Here is a 9,808-nt window from a genome sequence, read left to right on the forward strand (position 1 = left end):
TGCGCCCAAAAAAAAAAAAAACTAAAGGCGCAAAATTGCGCCAAAGATCGATTGGCGCAAATCATGAATTACTGACTAAAGTTAAAATCACACACAGGACCGTGTGATTTTGAGAAAGTTGTAAAAAATGACAGTGGAGAAAATACGCCAAACTTTGGCACAAAAAGACACTGCGCCAAAGTATTGCGCCAAAGTTACGGGGGAAAAAAACACATAAATCCTTTGATAAATACCCCCCAAGGTCCTTGACAACAGGATTTCTTAAAGTAACAAGTGCATAGAAATCGCCAATACATTAACCATTGCATAACACTGCAGCATTACAGAGTCCTTAGGAGTGTGGGCCCATGGGGGACACTGGAACAGCACTGCCAGACAGGGCAGGCATGTGCACAGAATAGCATATTCTGTACTGGATCACCACAACCTCCCCCCTCTAGAGAAAAGCCGTTATCAGCGTAACATCCTCAGCGTAACATCCTCGGCGTAACGTTGGTGTGAAAGTGGCCCAATGGGCCATATTAGACTAAACAAAAATAGTTCCTGGGGCCTTAATGAAAATGTCCATCACAGGATGATAAACAGTTGTAAGAGTTCATGTGGCATCTTAGTGGCAAATGTCCTGACATACTCCATTGAAATCTTGCAAAGAAACATTCTATAGAATAAGAATAAAATAACGGTTGTTGTAATGGTTGGTTGTAATGGGTCATTTGTACCTTTTTTGTACTAACATTTAACCCTTTGAGTACTTATACTTACATTTTTGAACACAAGTTTTCATGAAACTATATATATACCATTTTCTGTATATAACTAGACAGATCTCGGATCGGGCTGCCGGAGGCGTTCTACCCAGGTGCCTGTGCCACACGGCTTGTTGCCACCTCTCCCTGTAACATAGACATTTTTTTTTTTTTTTTGAGAATACTGATGACTTCCACTTACACTCCTATTTAGCTTACCAGGCGCTCTCTCTGGCCACAAGAGAACCCTGTGCACAGTGGACAGGAAAACAATTAGTACTGACAATACATGTTTTGGTATTGGTATGGACTGGAGTATAAATATACAGTACTGACTAGGAAATTACAGTCCTGACTTAAGACATTTGTGATAGCCTGGGGGGGTGTAGGGTATGGGGAGTGTAGCTGTGTGGGTATTAAATGGTGTTTGTTAACCCTTGCTATTTGTGACGCCAGGGTGAGGGCTCCTCAATAAAGCTTTTCCTACCGCCGCCCTTCCCAGGAACGATAGGGAGGTAGATGATAATATGTTTGAGGTAGATAATAATAATGGATTGTCCACAACTGGAGAGCTTCTGAAAACAGCGTTAACTTTTACTGAAGATTTTCTGTACACTTCATGAACACAACACTCTCTTAGTATAACAACAGCTTCCTTTGGAGATTGACAATGGTTGGGACTTTAGCATTAAGAGTCTTTTAGTCTATTGCATGGTTCCACTGGATTTAGGGGAATTAGTTGCGGTCCAGTAGTCAGGCTAGTATTAGCAGGAATTTAGATTCGAACTCACGATTTTGGTTCTGCTGAGGCTTAGTTTTGAGGCCTAGCGTGTCTTTGAAAGTTGCGTAGCACACCGTCCTGTTAGTCAACATCCACGAGAGCAGCAACCCAAGAGAGCTCCCTTATATGAGCAGGGACTGGACTAACGCTAAATGGTCCAGTGGGGATCCAGGAGGGGGAGGCAATGGGGCAATTGCCCCCCCCCCCCCCCGAGATTGCTGCCCCTCCCGATACTATATTAGTGATGAGTGGGAGCTGTCAGCCCCGGCTGCACTGTCCCCTCACCTGCAGCGTGTGAACCGCCGGGGACACCATTCTCTGCATGCCGCGCGGGCTGCCTGTCATTGCTGAGAATGCTCCGGTCTCAGTCATCATGCAGCCATTACCCTGTGCAGGGGCTGGGAAGAGATAAGCTCCTCCCCCTCTCACCCCTCTGTGTTTCTAGCAGGCCGGGCCCAGCTTACTGCTCTCCACCACAGGCCCGGACACCCACCCAATGCCTCCAGACCCCCCCCCCCTGCCCACCCTGATGCTGCCCTTCATTATAAGTAACTTTGGGGGAGGAGGGGGAAGGGGGGGGGGATTCAGGCTCGGCAGACAGGTAAACGGGAACTCTTATCAGTGTTTCCCAGCAGAGGCCTCTAACTATAGTAAAACTACAACTCCCAGCATGTATTTGGCTTTGTGGGCATACTGGGTGTTGTAGTTTTACAACAGCTGGAGGCACCCTGGTTGGGGAACACTGATCTATCTGTCTTTCTATCTCATATCTATCTCTCATATCTATCTATCTATATCATATCTATCTAAATATCTATCTATCATCTATCTATCTCATATCTATCTATCTATCTATCTATCATCTATCTCATATCTATATATCATTTATCTATCTATCTCATATCAATCTATCTATCTATCTCCTATCTATCTCAAATCAATCTATATATCTCCTATCTATCTATCTCATATCTATCTATCTCATATCTATCTATTTATTTATCTCCTATCTATCTATCTATCTATCTATCTATCTATCTATCTATCTCCAATCTATCTCATATCTATATATCTATCTCATATCTATCTATATATCTATCTACTCCTATCTATTTCATATCTATCTATATATCTATATCATATCTATCCCACTGCTGTCAGCATCTATTTTTCATTTACTTACAGAATATTCAGACGTCGAGGCAGGGGATAAGTTATAGATTGTGGGGGATCCAAGCGCTAGGACCCCCTACAATCTCCCGAACAGGGCCCCTGCAGTCTGCTGGAAGGGGGTGCTGAACCCTGCACGGAGCTTCCTGCGGGTGACATTGGAATGGCCACTTCCGGCAGACTGACAGGGCCCCGTTATGTGCCTCTCACTTATAATGCCCCCCTGTCATGTGCCCCTCACTTATAATGCCCCCCTGTCATGTGCCCCTCACTTATAATGCCCCCCTGTCATGTGCCCCTCACTTATAATGCCCCTCTGTCATGTGCCCCTGACTTATAATGCTCCCCTGTCATGGGCCCCTCACTTATAATGCCCCCCTGTCATGTCCCCCTCACTTATAATGCCCCCCTGTCATGTGCCCCTCACTTATAATGCCCCCTGTCATGTGCCCCTCACTTATAATGCCCCCCTGTCATGTGCCCCTCACTTATAATGCCCCCCTGTCATGTGCCCCTCACTTATAATGCCCCCTGTCATGTGCCCCTAACAAATAATGTGCTCTGATAATGCCCTCCTTTTATGTGCCCCTTACTTAAAATGCCCCCTGTGAGGGGAACATAACGGGGCATTATAAGTCGAAGCACATTATATATTAGCGGCCCAAGACAGGGGGGAATTATAAGTGAGGGGCACATGACAGGGGGACATTATAAGTGAGGGGCACATGACAGGGGGGCATTATAAGTGAGGGGCACATGGCAGGGGGGGCATTATAAGTGAGGGGCACATGACAGGGGGGCATTATAAGTGAGAGGCACATGACAGGGGGGCTCCTCACGTATAATGCCCCCCTGTCATGTGCCCCTCACATTTAATGCCCCCTGTCATGTGCCCCTTACTTAAAATGCCCCCTGAGGGTGCAGGACAGGGGGCATTATATGTGAGGGGAACATAACGGGGCATTAAATGTGAGGGGCACATGAAGGGGGCATTATAAGTTAGGGGCACATAACAGGGGGCATTAAATGTGAGGGGCACATGACAGGGGGCATTAAATTTGAGGGGCACATGAAGGGGCATTATAAGTTAGGGGCACATAACAGGGGGCATTAAATGTGAGGGGCACATGACAGGGGGCATTAAATGTGAGTGGCACATGACAGGGGGGCATTATAAGTGAGGGGCACATAGCAGGCCCTCACTTATAATGCCCCCCTGTCTTGGGCCCCTCATTTATAATGCCCCCCTGTCTTGGGCCCCTCATTTATAATGCCCCCCTGTCTTGGGCCCCTCATTTATAATGCCCCCCTGTCTTGGGCCGCTAACATATAATGTACTTCAACTTATAATGCCCCCTGTTATGTGCCCCTTACTTATAATGCACCCTGAAGGGGCAGGACAGGGGGCATTATATGTGAGGGGAACATTACAGGGGCATTATATGTGAGGGACACATGATAGGGAGGGCATTATAAGTGAAGAACCCCCTGTCATGTGCCCCTCACATATAATGCCCCCCTGTCATGTGCCCCTAACATATAATGTGCCTTATAATTCCCCCCTCACTTATAATGCCCCCTGAGGGAGCAAGATTGGGGGGCATTATATGTGAGGGGAACATTGCAGGGGCATTATATGTGAGGGACACAGCACAGGGGGCATTATATGGTAGGGGCACAGGACAGAAGGCATTATTATTATAAGGGCGAACAGGACAGGTCATAGTTATATGTGGGGGCACAGGATGGGGCATTACTACTATATATGAGGCGCACAAAATATAAGGAATTTCTGGGGTAGTACAGTTTTCATTAGCCACAATACATCACGGTATTGTATTCAGAGGGATATTAAAAGCGTACAGTGTGTGGTAGTATTATATTCAGTGGGTACAGTGTGTCGTAGTATTATATTCAGAGGGTACAGTGTGTGGCAGTATTATATTATGGGGTACAGTGTGTGGCAGTATTATATTCTGAGGGTACAGTGTGTGACATTATTATATTCTGAGGGTACAGTGTGTGGCAGTATTATATTCTGAGGTTACAGTGTGTGGCAGTATTATATTCATTGGGTACAGTGTGTGGCAGTATTATTCAGTGGGTACAGTGTGTGGCAGTATTATATTCATTGGGTACAGTGTGTGGGCAGTATTATATTCAGTGGGTACAGTGTGTGGCAGTATTATATTCAGTGGGTACAATGTGTGGCAGTATTATATTCAGTTGGTACAGTGTGTGGCAGTATTATATTCAGAGGGTACAGTGTGTGGCAGTATTGTATTCAAAGGGTAAAGTGAGTTGTAGTATATTCGGAGGGTACAGTGTGTCAGAATTATATTCAAAGGATATGGTGTTTGGCAGTATTATAATAATACTTTTTTCATATAGATGATCAGAATCCGCTGACACAGTGAAGAGCCGTCTGGGTGTCAAGTTATGCAGCGAGAATATTTAGCTGGACCCGGTGGTATGTACCATCTGAATTAGATAAGGAAAGACTATAGAGAATACGTCACCTGTAGTCACTGATATCATTGTGTATTGTCCTGACTGTCCCATCAGAGCGGTAGTCACTTGTAAGTTTTGCAGTAATGATGGGTGAAACAACTCCCAGCATCCCCTTACCACTACTTAGGCCATACTGGGAGCTGTAGTTTTAAATGGTAAAAACTTCTTTAGCACTTTCCCATTCTCTGGCAATTGGTATATTTGATTATTATACTGGATACATTTAATAATATTGTAAGTTCTTTAAGCAACCCCTTATTTTCTGTCCGCCAACGCAAAATTCTCTAATAGTGCCCCTCCCGAGACTAGACTCTGGATCCGCCCCTGACCGGGACACCACACATTTTAGTACTGTAGGTTAACTCACTATCTGTACACAATATGCATTATTATTTACTGGTCAGGATACCTTCTGCATTTATTCCTGGTCAGGATACCTTCTGCACACTTACACATGCCGAAAGGAAACATTAGACACAATATTAGTCTATATGAACATTTTTATATATACATTTTGTATAGTTCTAGCCCATTTTTAATGTAGCACCCTATAAAAGTTCTGTGTACTAGAAGTCTTAGAAGTTCATGGCCTAAGCCAGGTACATACTTAACCCCTTGCCGCAAATGTCGTTCATTAACATCCATCTGCGGCTTCCGAGGTATGACGCGCGCTCAGCAGGTGATCGCGCATCATACACGGTGAGTCCCGGTTGCTATAAGCTTTAGACTCAAACTTGATGGCCGCGTCTAAAACGAAAGTAAACTTTGCCGGTTAGCTCAGTGGTGCTGTTCGGGACCGCCGCTGTGAAATCGCGGCGTCCCAAACAGCATGTAGGATGTAAGGAGGATCCCTACCTGCCTCCTTGCTGTCCGATCCTCAAATGACTGCTACGTGCCTGAGATCCAGGCAGGAGCAGTCAAGCGGCAGAAACACTGATCAATGCTATGCTATGGCATAGCATTGAACAGTATGAGAGATCAATGTAATGCATGTTATAGTCCCCTATGGGGGCTATAACGTTGCAAAAAAAAAAATCGCCGCGTACGTAAATGTCCAAACTATAAAAATATAAAGTTAATTAAACCGCACGGTCAATGACGTACACGCAAAAAAATTCCAAAGTCAAAAATAGCGTATTTTTGGTCACTTTTAATATCATAAATATTTATAAAAAGTGATCAAAGAGTTTGAACAATACAAAAATGGTACCGCTAAAAACGTCAGATCACAGCGCAAAAAAATTAGCCCTTATACCGCCCAGTACCTGGAAAAATAAAAACATTATAGGGGCTACGTTCATACTGCCGGCTATCTCCGGCAGTGTGAAGCCCGTTAATTTAGGATCGAGAAAAGCCGGAGAAAAAATAGTGCTTGCACCGTCTTTTTCTCCGGTTTTTCTAAAAAAAAAAAAAAACGGCTACTATTGAATACAATGGGGTCCATCGGGACCCATTATTTGCCGGTATGCTCCTGCAAAATTACGGCCGGCAAAATGCAAAAAAATATAAAAAGAGGGAGTTTGACAGCCGAATTTGCCAGAGCATACTGGCAGTGTGAAAGGGGCCTTAAACATATTAATTTTCATGCATGTAGTTATGATTTTTTCCACCAGAAGTAAGACAAAATCAAACCTATATAAGTACGGTATCATTTTAATCATATGAACCTACAGAATAAAGATAAGGTGTCATTTTTACCGAAAATTGTACTGCGTAGAAATGGAAGCCCCCAAAATTTACAAAATGGCATTTTTTCTTCAATTTTGTCGCACAATTATTTTATTTTTTGTTACGCCGTAGATTTTTGGGTAAAATGACTGATGTCATTAAAAAGTAGAATTGGTGGCGCAAAAAATAGCCATCATATGGATTTTTCGGAGCAAAATTTAAAGAGTTATGATTTTTAAAAGTAAGGAGGAATGCCTGCTAAAATCATTCAGCAGGCACCCAGTGCAAACCCCTGGGGGGCGGGTCCTGAGACACCCCCATGTCTCAATTCAGACCGGAGATTTGCTGTGATTCCAGGTCATACTGGTCTCCGGAGACCCGGAAAATATGGGGGATCGGGGCTGTGCAAGACACCCCGATCCCCTGAAGGGATAGGAGTAAGGTGGCAAGGGTGACACCCCTCCTATCCCTGCTATTGGTCGGTCAGAAGCGACCGACCAATAGCAGATCGGGGGCGTGATGTGACCAGCGACGGAGATCACTTACCAGCGGCGATCGGCAGAGGACGGCGATGCGGCGATCCTACAGAAGCCGGTGAGTTGTTGCCTAGCAACAACTGGAGGGCTACAGTTTGGAGACCACTATACAGTGGTCTCTAAACTGTAGCCCACCAGATGTCGCAAAACTACAACTCTCAGCATGCCCAGACAGCTGTTTGTTGTGGTCTCTAAATTGTGGCCCTTCAGATCTTGCAAAACTACAACTCCCAGCATGCACGAACAGCAAACAGCTGTCTTGCCATGCTGGGAGTTGTAGTTGTGGACCTCCAGCGGCTGTATAACTACATCTCCCAGCATGCCCTTCGGCAATCAGTACATGCTGGGAGTTGTACTTTTGCAACAGCTGGAGGCACACTGGTTGGAAAATACTGAGTTAGGTAATAGAACCTAACTGAAGGTTTTCCAACCAGTGTGCCTCCAGACGTTGCAAAAGTACAACAGCTGGAGGTTTGCCCCCCCCCCCCCCCCCATGTGAATGTACAGGGTACATTTACACGGGCAGGTTTATAGTTAGTTTCCTGCTTCAAGTTTGAGCTTCTGCAAATTTTCCGCTGCAGCGCAAACTCCTAGCGGGAAGCTCACCGTAAACCCTTGCCAGTGTGAATGCACCCTAAAAACACTACACTACACTAACACATAATAAAGGGTAAAACACTACATATACACCCCCTTGCACTGTAAACGTATTGTACGGTAGTGTTTCCAAAACGGGTCCTCCAGCTGTTGCAAAACAACAACTCCCAGCATTTCCGGACAGCCACTGACTGTCCAGACATGCTGGGAGTTTAGCAACAGCTGGAGGCACCCTGTTTGAGAATCACTGGTGTAGTATTTATTAAACAAATTGAGGTGCAACAAGGGAATCTCTATAGCATATAAGGAACTGGTACGAACTAAGAAGCCTTTACGCTATCCATTTCAGGTACGGTGGGAGGAGGAGTTGAGGAAAAGATTTACAGAGCAACAGTGGAGTTTTACCTTTGATATTCATAGGAAGCTCTCTAGATGTGTCAATCATTTTGAATCCTCCCGTAAGTTATTGTACAGGTGGTATTATACGCCTGATAAGTTAGCTAAAATGTATCCCTCTTCTCCAAAACAGTGTTGGAGGTGCGGGAATGCGGTGGGAACAATGATCCACATTTGGTGGAAATGAGAACTGATCCGTCCCTTTTGGTATAAGGTCAAGGGGTATTTGGGTCTCTACTACCTTTTCCATTGGAGTGGGTACCAGAAGTGGCATTACTTTTTCTAACTTTAGATAGAATACCGATATGTTATCTTACCATCATATACCATGTACTTACAGTTGCAAGAATCTCTATTGCCAAAAGGTGGAAATCTCCTGATGTGCCGGATTTATTAGAGGTGAGGGCTATTGCACACCATAATCTTGTGATGGAAAGGCATATAAGCATACGATTAGGTCTACAGGAAAGGCAATTTGAATGGAGTGTAGAGGAATATAATTAACTTCGGGAGTAATTCCATTAAAGTGTATTGGCTATAAATTGATGCAGAATTTTCATACAGAATTCAGCACAGAAATTCTACTGCGTGAATCTGGCCTAAGGGTACGTTCAGACGAGCGGATCCACAGCGTATTTTACTCTGCAGATCTGCTGCTGAAGGACCTCTACAGGGTGCCTTTAGATATGCCTGCTCGGAGCGGCAATACGCAATCTCTGTACTCTGGCTGGCCATTCACCGATCATATTTCCTGCTGAGAGCGGTGATTGGCTGCCACCATCCGGCCAATCCCCACTCTGGGCGGAAAATATGAATGAGTGATGTGAATTTCTATTCCCATGACTGGCCGGCCCAGAGTATAGTGCAGAGATGCGAGCGATGTATGGAGCTGCTCCGCATCTCTGCTATATTATGGACGATAGCATCGGCTACCTTTTTAGTGCCCTGCCCGCCCACATAAATTGATCCCCGTTAAAAAAAAATTATAAAAATGTTATAAAAAATTATTTTCATTAAATATTTTTTTTCCCATCACTAATGCATCCTATTTTTTTTTTTTTTTTGGTACCCAACAAATTTTGAAAAAAAGTCAAAGTGGCCAAAAATGCAATTTCCACTCAAAGGCAAAAACGACAGAAAAAAACGCCAAACACAGGAGAATGCTGTGGCGTTATTTTGCCCCAACAAGAAAAAAAAACCAAGTAGAAACTTAGCCTTAGACTATGTTCACACGCCAGAATTTCTGCATGTGTGAAAGGGAACACGGAATCCCATTGAAGTGCATTGGCTATAAATTCATGCTGAATGGATGTAGAATTCCATGCAGAAATTCTGGGGGCGAACATCCTTTCAGTTTATGAAGACTACTGGAGAACCTGGACGATTGGAAACTATAGGTCAGA

General features: G+C 44.4%; 1 long non-coding RNA gene across 1 annotated transcript; it reads left to right on the forward strand.

Annotated features, from left to right (window-relative positions):
- The first annotated feature begins 2,051 nt into the window (after positions 1-2,051).
- On the forward strand, positions 2,052-8,461 carry LOC130309782 (uncharacterized). Its single transcript, XR_008858416.1, has 3 exons — positions 2,052-2,128; positions 5,089-5,167; positions 8,359-8,461. It is a non-coding gene; the product is annotated as an uncharacterized LOC130309782 (long non-coding RNA).
- Positions 8,462-9,808: the final 1,347 nt, after the last annotated feature.

This window comes from Hyla sarda, chromosome 1, assembly GCF_029499605.1.
Source record: "Hyla sarda isolate aHylSar1 chromosome 1, aHylSar1.hap1, whole genome shotgun sequence".
Lineage (NCBI taxonomy): Eukaryota > Metazoa > Chordata > Amphibia > Anura > Hylidae > Hyla > Hyla sarda.